Source organism: Halichoerus grypus, chromosome 9, assembly GCF_964656455.1.
Source record: "Halichoerus grypus chromosome 9, mHalGry1.hap1.1, whole genome shotgun sequence".
NCBI lineage: Eukaryota > Metazoa > Chordata > Mammalia > Carnivora > Phocidae > Halichoerus > Halichoerus grypus.
The window spans coordinates 22388510-22401749 of NC_135720.1; the positions used below are offsets into that span (position 1 = coordinate 22388510).

Consider the following 13240-nt stretch of genomic DNA (forward strand, 5'->3'; position numbering starts at 1 on the left):
TTTCTCATTGAATAAGGAAAAGTGTTTACAAGAGAAAGAGGAAAAAGAAGAGAAAACTGGTGAGAAGTCTAATTTCTTTTTAAATAAGATTTTACTTTTGAATAGTTTTAATTTTATAGAAAAGTTTCCAGGGTAGTACAGAGGATTGCTAGATACCCTGTACCCAGATTTTCCTATTGTTACTATCTCACAGTGGACGATACATTTGTAACAAATAGTACACAATTGATACATTCGAATGGACTGAAGTTTATACTTTATTCAGATATCCTTTGTTTTTACCTAGTGACCTCTTTCTGTCCTGGGATTCCATCCAGGATATCAGGTTGCGGCTCGTTGTCAGGGCTGCTGATTTGAGCGTCTCTCCTGCCCAATTCCCCACAGTCTGGTCCCTGCCCGAAGCTCTTCCAGTCCTGTAGGCAGAAATCTTCGATTCCCATCTTTATTAAGGTGAGCTCATACCAAAGGCTGCTGCTGAGGTAGCAAGTCAGTCCTGAAGTCCCGAGGCTTTCCATGGTGCTCTGTTCCAAAAACAGGTTTTCTGAGACCAAGACCCTTTTCCTCTTCGTTGATTTAGAAATAAAGTGTCCTGCTGACCTTTGACTGCTACACTCATGTCCAAATCACAGTCTCCCCTCAGTGTCATATTCTCAAAAGGAGGTCTTATCCCCAAACCCACCCCTTGCTATGTGCCTGTGATTCTAAACTGGGCTTCTGCCTTAATCCAATTCAAGATCTTTGTTCAGTCACCTGCCTGGTTCTCCTCAGGAAGCTAGGAACTTGTTATTTTTCTGGGCAAATGCACTATGGGATATTGGAAACCTGTCCCTGAAATCTAGTCCACTGCTTAAGGCCTTGCTTCCCCAGGGACACCTGGGGCTCTGGTGGCGAGGACCACACCACACTGAGACTCCTATTTTGTGTCATGGATCCCCCCTCTCACCCCAGTCCTCTGGCACGTGTGCCAAGGACTCCCTAGATGAAGATAATGATCACCGGCGGTCCCCAGGGTTCCTGGCATGGACGGTGTCCTTGGTCAATATTCTCTGACTAAATGTCCCTGAGCCTGAGCCCAGCTGTCAGCCTTAGAACCTGGGTTGGGTTTCCCAGTGGATACAGTGGGCCCTTCTGTCAGGCCCAGCTCCTCCCCAACTGTCCTGTCTCACTGTGAGTCACTGGCCACACTCTGCTAATGAAATACTCTTCTAAATAAACAACTCAACGAAAGGGGGAGATTGAGTCTTTGAATGACACAAAATTTAGGGCCCTTTAGGGACAGTTTCTGACTTTATCTAGGTATGTGTTAAATTCCACACTATTTTTGTGATTTAACTGGCCAAAATTATCAGAGTGATCGTCTTTAACAGTGATCTTTCCTTGTTTAAGGCTACGGGAGTCATGACTGGGAAATGTGGTCGAGGTGAGCCACTTGCTTTAGCTCTTTTTATTGGACATGAAATTGATTAATAAAAATTTGAAAATGAATAAAAAATATTTGGAAATACTTAAACCACTGGTTATGTAAATATAAAATTCTATTCATTTAGGAATCTTTTTTATCCAATGTGAAGTTTTTTTTAAAGATTTTATTTATTTATTTGAGAGAGAGAGTGAGAGAAAGGGAGAGCATGCGTGCACAGAGGGAGAAGCAGACTTCCCGCTGAGCAGAGAGCCTGACGTGGGGCTCTATCCCAGGACCCTGAGATCATGACCTGAGCCTAAGGCAGACTCTTAACCAACTGAGCCATCCAGTCACCCCATGAATGTTTTTTTTTATTTGAAAAATCTGAACATGTATTTTTTTTTACCCAATTCCCCAAATCAGATTTAGTAGCCAACATGAACCATAATTCCTATAACCATTTCCTAAAATAAGCTATGTTGATAAATACAATCTAGAAGGTATTTAGAATTAATGTTTATTATTGTTATAGTTACTCTATATTTATAATTATTGACACCTTTGTGTTTAAGTGCTTCTGCAGTCTAGACTGGATACACTTACTTGTATGATAATAGATAAATGATTATTGTGTCATTTGCTGTTAATGTGATTGATGGATTCTCCACTGCATTACTTCTCTGTACTTATTTTAGCTCTTATGCCAATGATCTCTGTCTCTCTATAATGCCTACGATGTTTTTTTTGAGTGTGTGTGTGACAGTTTTAAGTTATTAGTTTTTCAAATCAGTACTTTTTAATGGAAACAACTTGACCAAAAATCTGTCACAGAATTTTGAGACCCATTAAAACAAAAGTTTAATGAGACAAAAAAAAAAAAAAAAAAAAAGAATAGGCTCTCCTCACGTTTCTGAAATTTGCTCTTTTTGTTTTTTCATTTCACCAAAAATGGTGTTAAAAACAGAAGTGTACAAAATGGAGCTTCAAATCACACATATATTTTGCTCTACTACCACTTTGCTATATAAAATTTATTTTTCAGAGGCATAATCTTGGGGCTACTTAGTGGGAAATAAAAAGGCAGATAAAATAGCATAGAAGTACTGTTTTGTGGTTGGGTTTGCCGAGGTGATGCAAAATGATAGAGTGGGGCTTCTTGTTCCTTCAGTGCAAGTTCACAGAGCTTGGAAAGGGTGACCATGACTGAGGCTGAGAATTTCGGGTAACCTCAGGAAGGGTGAAAGGCCTCTGTCCTTCAGGCAAATACTCATGCATCCCCTTTACTCACATTAATATTAAAAGAAACGTAGATGCTTTATTTCTAAAAGAACAGGACACAAAGAATAGGCTTAAATTGAAGATGTGATATACATAGTACATTATCTATCTATCTATCATCTATCTATCTAACTATATATATATATATATATTTAATTGCAATCAAATTAAAATTGGAGAAAATATATCCAGGACCACAGGATATAAATACTAAATAAACCCAGTGTCCAGATCTTGGTTTCTAATACTATTCTCCAATAAAAGGAACCAGGTTCCATGGAGAAATGGCTGATTCTAGAACTGGGGCAGGAAATACACAAAATGAGTCTGGAGGATTTTGTAGTGTCATGAAGTAAAAAAGTGCTAAAAACAAAACAAAACACCAAAATAACAAACAAACAAAAAAACCCCTTAAACACCATCACCAGCACCACCAAAACCAAAGGTGAAGGTATGCGAAAGGGACATAGGAGTCAATAGAAGAGCTTTCAATGGCCAAAGCTGAAACAATTTGAACAAGAAGAGATATAATGTAGAATTGAATTACAACCCAAAGTCTATAACAAATATCCATGAGTTTATAGTGACATAAATAAATGATTGAATAAATAACTAACCTGGGCAGAACAATTCCAAATAGTTTGTATAGATACTGCCCCCTCAAGGAAGTAGAGAATAATTTCCACCCTTTAAGTATGGGCTACTCATAGTGACTTCCTTCCAAAGAGTACAATATGGAAAGGGGTGGAAAGAATAAGCTCACAATGGAGAAACCTTAAGAACATTACCTCTGCCAAGTGATCAAGCTTAACAGCATCAGTGATAAGCCTGTTGACAGCATGTACCCTTGATATGATGTGATAAAATGGTATTCTACCTCTGTGTTCTTCCTCCCCAAAATTATTAATAACGTCTGTCTAGTGATGAGGAAAACAGTACGAATTAAATAAGATTCAACAAAATACCTGACCGGTATTTCTCAAAACAGTCAAGGTCATCAAAAACAAGGGAAGGCTGATAAACTGCCACCATCTGGAGGATCCTAGGGACACATGATGGCTAAATGATAGCCTAGATGGGAATCTGGAGCAGAAAAAGGACAACCGGTAAAATCTAAGGCTATCTCAATAAAGTATGGGCTTTAGTGAATAATAATGTATCAATACTTACTTATTAGTTGTGACAAACGTATGCTACTAATGTCAGGTGTTAACAATTGGAGAAACTGGATACAGGGTTTATGGGAACCTTCTGTACTATCTTTACAACATTCCTAAAAGTCTAAAACTATTCCAGAATAAAAATATCATTTAAAAAATAGTTTTTAAAAATGTTTAAAAAACTTTAAAAAGGTACTAGACCACAATATCAAAGTAGATGGAAGTTGATATTCATAGGACCCTAATAATCCAAGATGCAGACAAAAATTACACATAAAGCTATTCAGAACAGAATTATTCAAGAGAGTAAAAGGTTAGGGAAAATTGGGGGAAGATAAAAATAAAAGGACCATATAGTCATATGATGTAATATTAAGCAGGTATTTAATGTCAATTTTTAAAACATATAATGGCATAGGAAAATGCATATGAAATAATATTGAGTGAAAAAGATAGTACAAAACTGTACATATAAAAGGAACAACAAATGTATCACAGATGCCCAATTAGAAATATAGGCAAAGAATATACTGGGCAAAAAAAGTTGTTAATGGTAAAGGAGATACATTTGAAAATAGTTCTCTAATTAATAATACCAAATAATAATACCAGCTGACACTCTCCAACATCGTTGGTGAGAGTATATTTTGATCCATGTGTTTTGGGGCAATTTTAGCATTACATTTTAAAAAAAAACTTCAAATAGGCACAGCGTATGTTGCAAGCCCTGAGGATGACTACCCCAAAGACATTTGAAGCCCCTCTTCCTGCCTTTCCCTATTATAGAAACTGAAAGGCTAAAATAACCCCACCCGCCCAGGCTCCCTGGTAATGAGGGGTGTGCTACTATGCAATGTAGGTAGATGTCCCCAGGAAGGGCCTTTCCAAATGATGAAGTCTCGCAAAAATAAAGTTGGGGACTTTTCCCCTGCTTTGGACCAGCGATGCTAACACAAGTATGGGCAAGTGTGGGGCAGTGATTTTGCAACACAGAGAATGCAAACCAAATGCTACTTTGCGAAGCTGAAAATCAGAAGACAGGCTCCTTGGGGATGTTGAGCACCAGTATCAGGCAGGCCCTGACCCTTGTTTTTTTGTGGCCTGCGACAAATAGACATCTTTTTAAAATGTCTGTGGTCAGATCTTTCTGTTTCATGTAGCAGGATGGAATCCTAATGATTGCAACAGAGACAGGGAGACAGACTGTGCTGGAAGAGTGTAACTTGAGTAACTTGCCTACTTCTAGAGGCAGTATAGCAATATGTGATAAAAACTTTTAAGTTTTGGGCGCCTGGGTGGCTCAGTTGGTTGAGCGACTGCCTTCGGCTCAGGTCATGATCCTGGAATCCCGGGATCGAGTCCCACATCGGGCTCCCTGCTCGGCAGGGAGTCTGCTTCTCCCTCTGACCCTCTCATGCTCTCTCTGTCTCATTCTCTCTCTCAAATAAATAAATAAAATCTTTAAAAAAAAAAAAAAAAAAAAAAAAAAACTTTTAAGTTTTAATATATATATTTCACCTATATGTATTTATTCTAAGGGAAAAGTTATGGATTTGCATCATATATGAATATTAATTAGACCACTGTTAATAATATTAAAAAGGACTCCTTCATGTCTCAACAATGTTATTTACACAATTATTGCACAATATTTACATAAATTATGGCTAATCATCTAGTAGAATTACTTAATAGTCATTAAAACTCGGGTTGTATAAGTTCACAGGCAAAGTTTCATGATCAGTGTAAGAGGGAGTTCTTCAAAGAAGTAGGAACTGTCTGATGTTTTAATGAAAGATTTATTAATATAAAACATTAATATATTATTAATAAATATTAATAGATACAATGTTATAATAAAATTATATAATATATGCCATTGTATGTCATATAATCTACATAATTTATATAATTATAAATGTAATTATGTAACATAAAAATATATAAAACAAGATGTAAATATTGGCAAGGATGTAGAGAAAATGGAGCCCTTGTGCTCTGTTAGTGGGAATGCAAAATGGTACAGCTACAATGGAAAACAGTAGGAAAGTTCCTCAAAAAATTAAAAAAAGAAATATCATATGATCCAGTAATTCCACTACTAGATATTTAACTGGAGGAAATGAAAACACTACCTTGAAGAGATTTCTACACTCCATGTTGATTGCAGCATTATTTACAATAGCCAAGATACAGAAACTACCTGTGTTCATCAATGGATGAACAGATAAAGCAGCTGTGGTATATCTATACAATGGAATATTATTCAGCCATAAAAAAGAAGGAAATCCTGCCATTTGTGACAACATGGATGGACCTTGAGGGGACTATGCTAAGAGAAATAAGTCAGCCAGAGAAAGACAAATACCAGATAATATCACTTACATGTGGAATCTAAAAAACATCCCTAAAATCAAAAAACAAAAAGCTGAAGTCACATATACAGAGAACGGATTGCTGGTTGTCATGTCAGAGGCAGAGAGTGGGTGAAATGGGTAAAGGTGGTCAACAGGTACAAACTTTGGGTTATAAAAACCTCAGTTGTGGGGATGTAACGTACAGCATAGTGACTACTAGAGTTAACAATAATGTATTGTATATTTGAAAGTTGCTAAGAGATTAGATCTCAAAAGTGCTCATCACACAAAAATATGTATAACTATGCATGGTATTGATTGTTAACTAGACTTATTGTGATGATCATTTCACTATATATATATATGTCATCGTGTTGTATACTTGAAGCTAACATGGTATATGTCAATTATATCTAAATAAAAATGCAAAAAATAAAATTGTATTTATTTATTTATTTATTTATTTATTTATTTATTTAAGGAGAGAGAGAGAGAGGCAGAGGGAGAGAGAGAATCTTACGCAGGCTCCACGTCCAGCATGGAGCTCAACGCAGGGCTCTGTCTCACAGCCCTGAGATCATGACCTGAGCTGAAATCAGGAGTTGGATACTTAACCAACTGAGCCACTCAGGTGCCCCCAAATATAACTACATTAATATGGACAGAAATGTTTGGGGATTTTACTAACCAAAATTGTAATCTTTAACCATGATGTTTATGTGTTTACATTACATTTACGTTATGTTTCACATCTTTTATATCACATTTGTCTGCATTTTCAAAGAAGGATCAATACATTGATCCTGTATTACTTTTTAAGCCAGCAAGGAATAAACATTGTTTACAAAATTCTAAAACCATGCTTAGAACTAGGCTCTAATATGAATGTAAAGTCAATGGGTATAAAGTTACTTTTAAATGGTTTCACATAGGCTTCTTGTCAGTTAAATGCATTCTGCTGTCTGTCTTGTCTTTTAGAGTCTAGAAAACCGCAGTTTTGTGTAACTATGAAGTGGGGTCTCGTGCATGTTAATACAACTTTCTTGCATACTCCATGGAGGAGAGAGACGGTGGTGTTTTAAACATAGCCCTTGGAATCTGGAAATCTGAGTTCTAAATTTGGATTATTTACGTCTTCAACTGTGTTTCCACTAAGTCTCCTCACTCTTTGGGAACTGTGTTTTCCTATATGTAAAAGGACACCTTCCCTGATTAAATCTGAGGCATTCTGGGAAAATGACGTGTTCTGCGACACTATGCCCCCAGCAAAGGGTGCAGCTGAAGTGCTTTCCTTTCATTTGAACACATACTACCTCACTCATCACTACAACCTCCTAAAGGCAGATACGCAACGGATGTTACCATTACAAAAAATCATCAGATGAAGCAGTGGCATAAACAAGCACAGTGGGATGAGGAGAAGTTGATTTGCAGACCGAGACCGTGTGGGAGGAGAAGCTTTCAGAGCCAAGGATGAACCCAGGGTTACTGTATCAGGTAAAAATGTACTTGCTCAACATTCCAGAGAGGGAACTCCTCCACTGCCTGACTTCTTGAGGCAATTCAAGGCCAGCTTCTAGGGTGGAATGAGAAGCACGGCTCAGATGACTACTTTCTAAGGTAGAAATGACATGCCGCAGGGAGAAGAACCCAGGAGGAGACCCGTATTAGCACCTTCTCATCCCCCTGATAGATTTCTAGGCTTTCCCACTTGAAAAAGGAGTTACCATCAGCACTATTCAGCGGTCTGGTGAGTTCTTTATCCTTGGCAAGTCTAGCTTAACTCCCAGTGGGCTGGGATGGAAGGAGATTCTTTCCAGTTCTATTTTTTTTTTAATCAAAGTGTTGAAGAAAAACACAGACTAGAGAAAAGATATAGAAATGTAGAAATGGAGTCAAATAAATAAATAAATAAATAAAATCTTTAAAAAAAAAAAAAGAAATGTAGAAATGCATACGATGTACTCCTGAAAAAAGGTCAAGCCTGTGCCCTCTCTCTCCCTCTCTCTCTTTATGCCAATTCGGGTGGGAAAATGTGTACACTTTCTGAGGGTTTTTTCATTTTTAAAAAAGCCTGGAGGGCGCCTGGGTGGCTCAGTTGGTTAAGCGACTGCCTTCAGCTCAGGTCATGATCCTGGAGTCCCGGGATCGAGTCCCACATCGGGCTCCCTGCTCAGCAGGAAGTCTGCTTCTCCCTCTGACGCTCCCCCCTCTCATGCTCTCTCTGTCTCTATCTCATTCTCTCTCTCAAATAAATAAATAAAATCTTTAAAAAAAAAAAAGCCTGGAATTTTACCTAAGTAGCTTCAGGATTTGGGCACTAGGCAAGTGTTACGAGTTCCAGTTACATACTAATCATATCAATTTTCACTCTTGTGTTGAAAGATATGGAATGATGTTTGAAGATTGATTAAAAATTCAGGAGAGTCATTTTGAAAACCGAATTTACCCTGTGAAATGGGCCAAATGATAGTCATTTCTTTAAAATTGTGACTGAACTTCCCTTTTCACAGAAATTCCGACAGAAAATGTCTTCTAGTGTCACAATCCCATTTCTCAGCACAAAAGACGCCGACGTTCTCTTTTGGATTCCCTCGCAGAGGTGGTTGAACTGCAGCCAGAGCTTAGCTGGGCATTGTGAGCAATTCCCTTACTACCAAGTCATTTGGGGAACAAGGTGGCTCATGCATTGACTCTAAACTCAGTTCCTGTGCACGGTGCTCCAAGCCCAGAATTTTATGATGACTCAAACATCAGCTCTGTGGTCCTGCCTATGACCCATGTCTGAAGCTCGGTGCAGCCCAGCAATCCCACAGGGCAGTTTAACACCACCCTCCATCATCACTTTCTGACTCCAGTAAAAGTTTAATAGTGTCTAAAATACCAAGATATGTTTCAGCTGGTAAAACTGAAAGCCAACAGCATTTTTGTTTTAAAGCCGATCACTTGATGAAAACCCACGCTTCCACATGTCTTTTCTTGTCTTTCTACTATGATCTATGACTCATACTGTTTCCTAGACTTATATTTTAGGATTGACTTAAAGTGGTGGAATATGAGCTCTCATTTTCATTCACTATACATTAAACTAATCCCTAATAAAAGAAACCAGAGCTCCATGCATAAATGGTTGATTCCAAGACTGAGACCAAAAAAAGTTCGAGATAAGTTTGGAATATTCTATGGGACCAGAAAATAAGGAGATACTCAAAAATGATGGGAATATGTCAGAAGGATAGAGGAGTCAGTTTGAAGGAAATCCCAATGGCCAAATATGGGGCAATTTGTACAAAAAAAAAAACAAATGGTATATTCAGTAGTGGCTAGGACTATGAGTTAGCATCCCTGCCCTGTGGGATTGGCAGGGCAGTAGGCCAGGGTCCAGGGCCTAATACAGTTCCTTGTTTGGTGGTGGCCTGAAACAGGCCCGAGTGTACATTGAATTTCCTGGTTGGGCGAGGCCACTGGTTCTGTTCTGTAGACACGGGTTGTGCTCTCTGTTCAAGGACCACTGAATGTAGGGCTGTTGACTGGGCTATGCAGCTTCCTATGGACTCTGGTTAACTTCCCTGGTTGGACACGTCGGAGGCTGTATTCAGTAGTAAATGGGTCTACAAATTAGATTCCCTGCTCAGGTGTAGTGGGAGAAGCAGCTCTAAAACCAGTAAAACTCCTTCTTTGTTGTCTTAATTCAATCCAACCTACAATGCAAGTTCCCTGGCCAAACAGGGCCACTGGTTTTGCCCCGCTAACTATTGGCTCTTTGTACCCTCATTTTGGCTGCAGCACCACTGGGCTGCACAGCTTCCAGGTGTTTACACCAGCCCGTCTGGTTAGATGGGGCTGGAAGACTCTACAACATGTGGGGCTATATCTCAAGCCCCCTGTTGAGGCTAGAGGAGGTGCTCTAGGCTACTCTCAATTTCCCAAGTAGAATTTCCCACTGGGGAGGGGCCAGGAGCTACCCTCAGCCTTGGCTATGAATTAATCTCCAGCCTGTGGGAAAGCCCAGTACTGGCTTTCTCTGGGTATGATCAAAAAAATACTTATCAGGGATCACAGATTTGCAGTGCCTATTGCCAAACATCTAGACACAGTTGTTTCATGTATTTTGTCCATTGTTTCAGCTGTTTGTGGTGGAAGGGTAGATCTGAGTTCTGTTCCTCCATTGAAGATTATATATTAAGGTCTACTATTTTCTTTTGATTTGCTAAATTATGTTTTACAAAGTCACTGTTTCCTAAACCTGTTTTTCCCCAGACTGACCTCTGTGTTTTATAGGCTGCAGAGGGCTTTCTGCTTCCCTTTCATGATTCAATTCCTTACGGCAGGACCTAAACAGGAACTGAGACCATATCAAGCTCATGAACTAAATAATGAATAAAACATTGAAATGCTCTCAAGGTCAAAGTTACATTAAATAAGCATAAAGATGAGCTGCATCTTGATGGCCCAATAACCAAACTCTTTTCCAAGAAGGGAATGCTTTCCTATCATCATGCAGAATTTTATGAGTACTTACTAGGCACTTGGAGGGAAAGAGTTAATTAAACAAGAAAAGGTTCTGGACCATTTTTGGCTGCTAAGACAATAAAGTCACATCTAAAGAAAACAATAGCCAAATTAAATAAACAGCATACAAACATTCTGTATCAGAAAAAGGAAAACAATATTTATTATGTAGAGGCAATTGTGATGTTAAGTGTATTTATTTCAATCTGTGCTTGAAAACCTTTTAGGAATCCCCCATGTCCTCAAGATGATTGGGATATAGACCTTCCAGTATCTGGCTGAATTCTATTCTCCTAGACACTTCTCTTTTTTCTTTCCAACTTTATTGAGATATCACTGACATATAATATATATATGTTTAAGGTATAGAATGTGATGATTTGATACATGTATATATCACAAAATGATAACCACAATAGGTTGGTTAAACCTCCATTCCCTAACATAATTGCTGTTTCGTGTGCATGTGGTGATATTTAAGTTCTACTCTCTCAAACTTTCAAATATATAATGCTAACATTTATTTCTGATCTATTCGATAATAGCCATTCTAACAGGTATGAGGTGATATCTCATTGTGTTTTTGCTTTGCACTTCCCTGACGATTAGTGATGTTGAGCCTCTCATTCATGTACCTATTGGCCATTTGCATACTTTCTTTGAGAAAGTGCCTAGATTCTTCTTCTGACTTGCTGGCTCTGTCATTCCTCTCCTGCTCTTCTTCTCCACCTGATGGGCACCTACACACTTTTTATGACCCAACTCTTCTGGGAAGCTTCTCCTGGTTCACCCAAAATATAGTTTCTTACTTCCTCCTCTGTACTTCTGTAACAGTTAACACTTTTATGTATCGTACATTATATTTTGATTATTTCTAAACCTGTATCACCATTAGTCCATGAAGGCTGGAAAGTTCTCTGATCCCTATTTCATGTCTAGATTAAAATATCGTGGTTGACACAGTTCAGTCAGATAATAAAAATTTGTTGGAAAAATAAACGAATCAGTGAGTGAAGGGATTAACATGAAACAACTTAATGAAGACACATGGAATTTCATTCTTGGAATAAGACTAGAAGGAATGTGCTAACTGGGAGTTTGTACTAAACATAACAGAATCAGGTCTTCTCCTGGCAAGCCTGCATAGTTTTGGGAAGACATTTATGAACAACAAGAACAAAATGTGTGAAGAAAGGAAAGGCAGGAGTCAGCCAGGGGTGGGAGCATTTCCATGTGTCTTGACCTCATGGGGAATTTAATTGGTTGCCTGATTGAAGGTGGCTTCTTTTTAAGAGGCAATTTTGTCAAAGGAATCTTTGTTGAAAACACAGAATTTAAGGCACTTCTCCCGTACCATTACAGGAACAAAAGATTAGGCAGACCATTGGATGTAGGCAAATTATGAAAGAAATACAGTAAAGCAATTGCTTTGAAATTATGATATATTGGTGGGGTGCCTGGGTGGCTCAGTCGTTAAGTGTCTGCCTTCGGCTCAGGACATGGTCCCAGGGTCCTAGGATCGAGCCTCGCATCAGGCTCCCTGCTTGGTGGGAAGCCTGCTTCTCCCTCTCCCACTCTCCTTGCTTGTGTTCCCTATCTCACTGTCTCTCTCTCTCTGTCAAATAAATAAATAATCTAAAAGAAAAAAAAGAAATTATGATATATTGGGACCCCAAATATATGTGACATGATTCAATAGAAGACATTCATGCATTTTTGAATATTGGTTTTAAAAAACAATGTTTTCTTATTCTATTCATATCCTTAGTTATCGCTTCTGTAAGCTGCCCACAGCTCAAAGGATAACATTGTTATGCAGAAGAGTAATAAAGGGCATTCTCAAGAAACTTAGAAAGCCTCAAGTTTCAATAAAAATCTCTATCCATCTATCTACCCTAACATCCATATGAGGACCCAGTAGGCCAAACAAAAAGCATGGTGGTAGGCAAATAGAAAATTAGCATGCATAAAACAAATATTTGTAACTAAATTCATCGAAAAAAACATAATTCTTCAGAAGGAAAGAGAAGGTATTGAACAAATAGGTCTTACCTTGATCAAGTGGAATAACCTGAGCATGTAACAATACTCTGCTCACCTAAAGAAGAGATCTATGCTCTAAACCATTCATGTGCTTCTTAAAATATAAAAAAGGAAGACCATAATTATTAAATTACTATATATTAACAATTAATCCGATGAACACAAAGGACAAGCCCTAAATTCTATAAAGCTTTATCAGAAACAATTTATGTCATAGCTTTCCACCGTATTTAGATTTTTACCCTGTTTCAACTCTAAGTACTCTTTCATATTAAGTCTAAATAGAAATACAGGTTTTTATAAAATATCGTTAATTTTTGAATATGATAGAAACAATGCAGACTCATTTTGATGATGTCAATACTGTGACTAATACGTCGAGTTTTTAAAATATTTTTTAATATTTACAAATGAGATGAAACTCAGTTATGGTAAACATATATATATGTCATGTGTATGACAAGCTTATACATATATGGTATGGTAAA

At 38.0% G+C, this 13240-nt stretch overlaps 1 long non-coding RNA gene across 1 annotated transcript in view; it reads right to left on the reverse strand.

The window, feature by feature from the left end:
• Nucleotides 1–239: 239 nt before the first annotated feature.
• The window catches only part of LOC118544763 (uncharacterized), a 61763-nt gene continuing 48762 nt past the window's right edge, over nt 240–13240 (reverse strand). Inside the window, exon 3 of the long non-coding RNA XR_013441066.1 lies at nt 240–521. This is a non-coding gene — a long non-coding RNA (uncharacterized LOC118544763). The remainder of the gene's footprint in view (nt 522–13240) is intronic.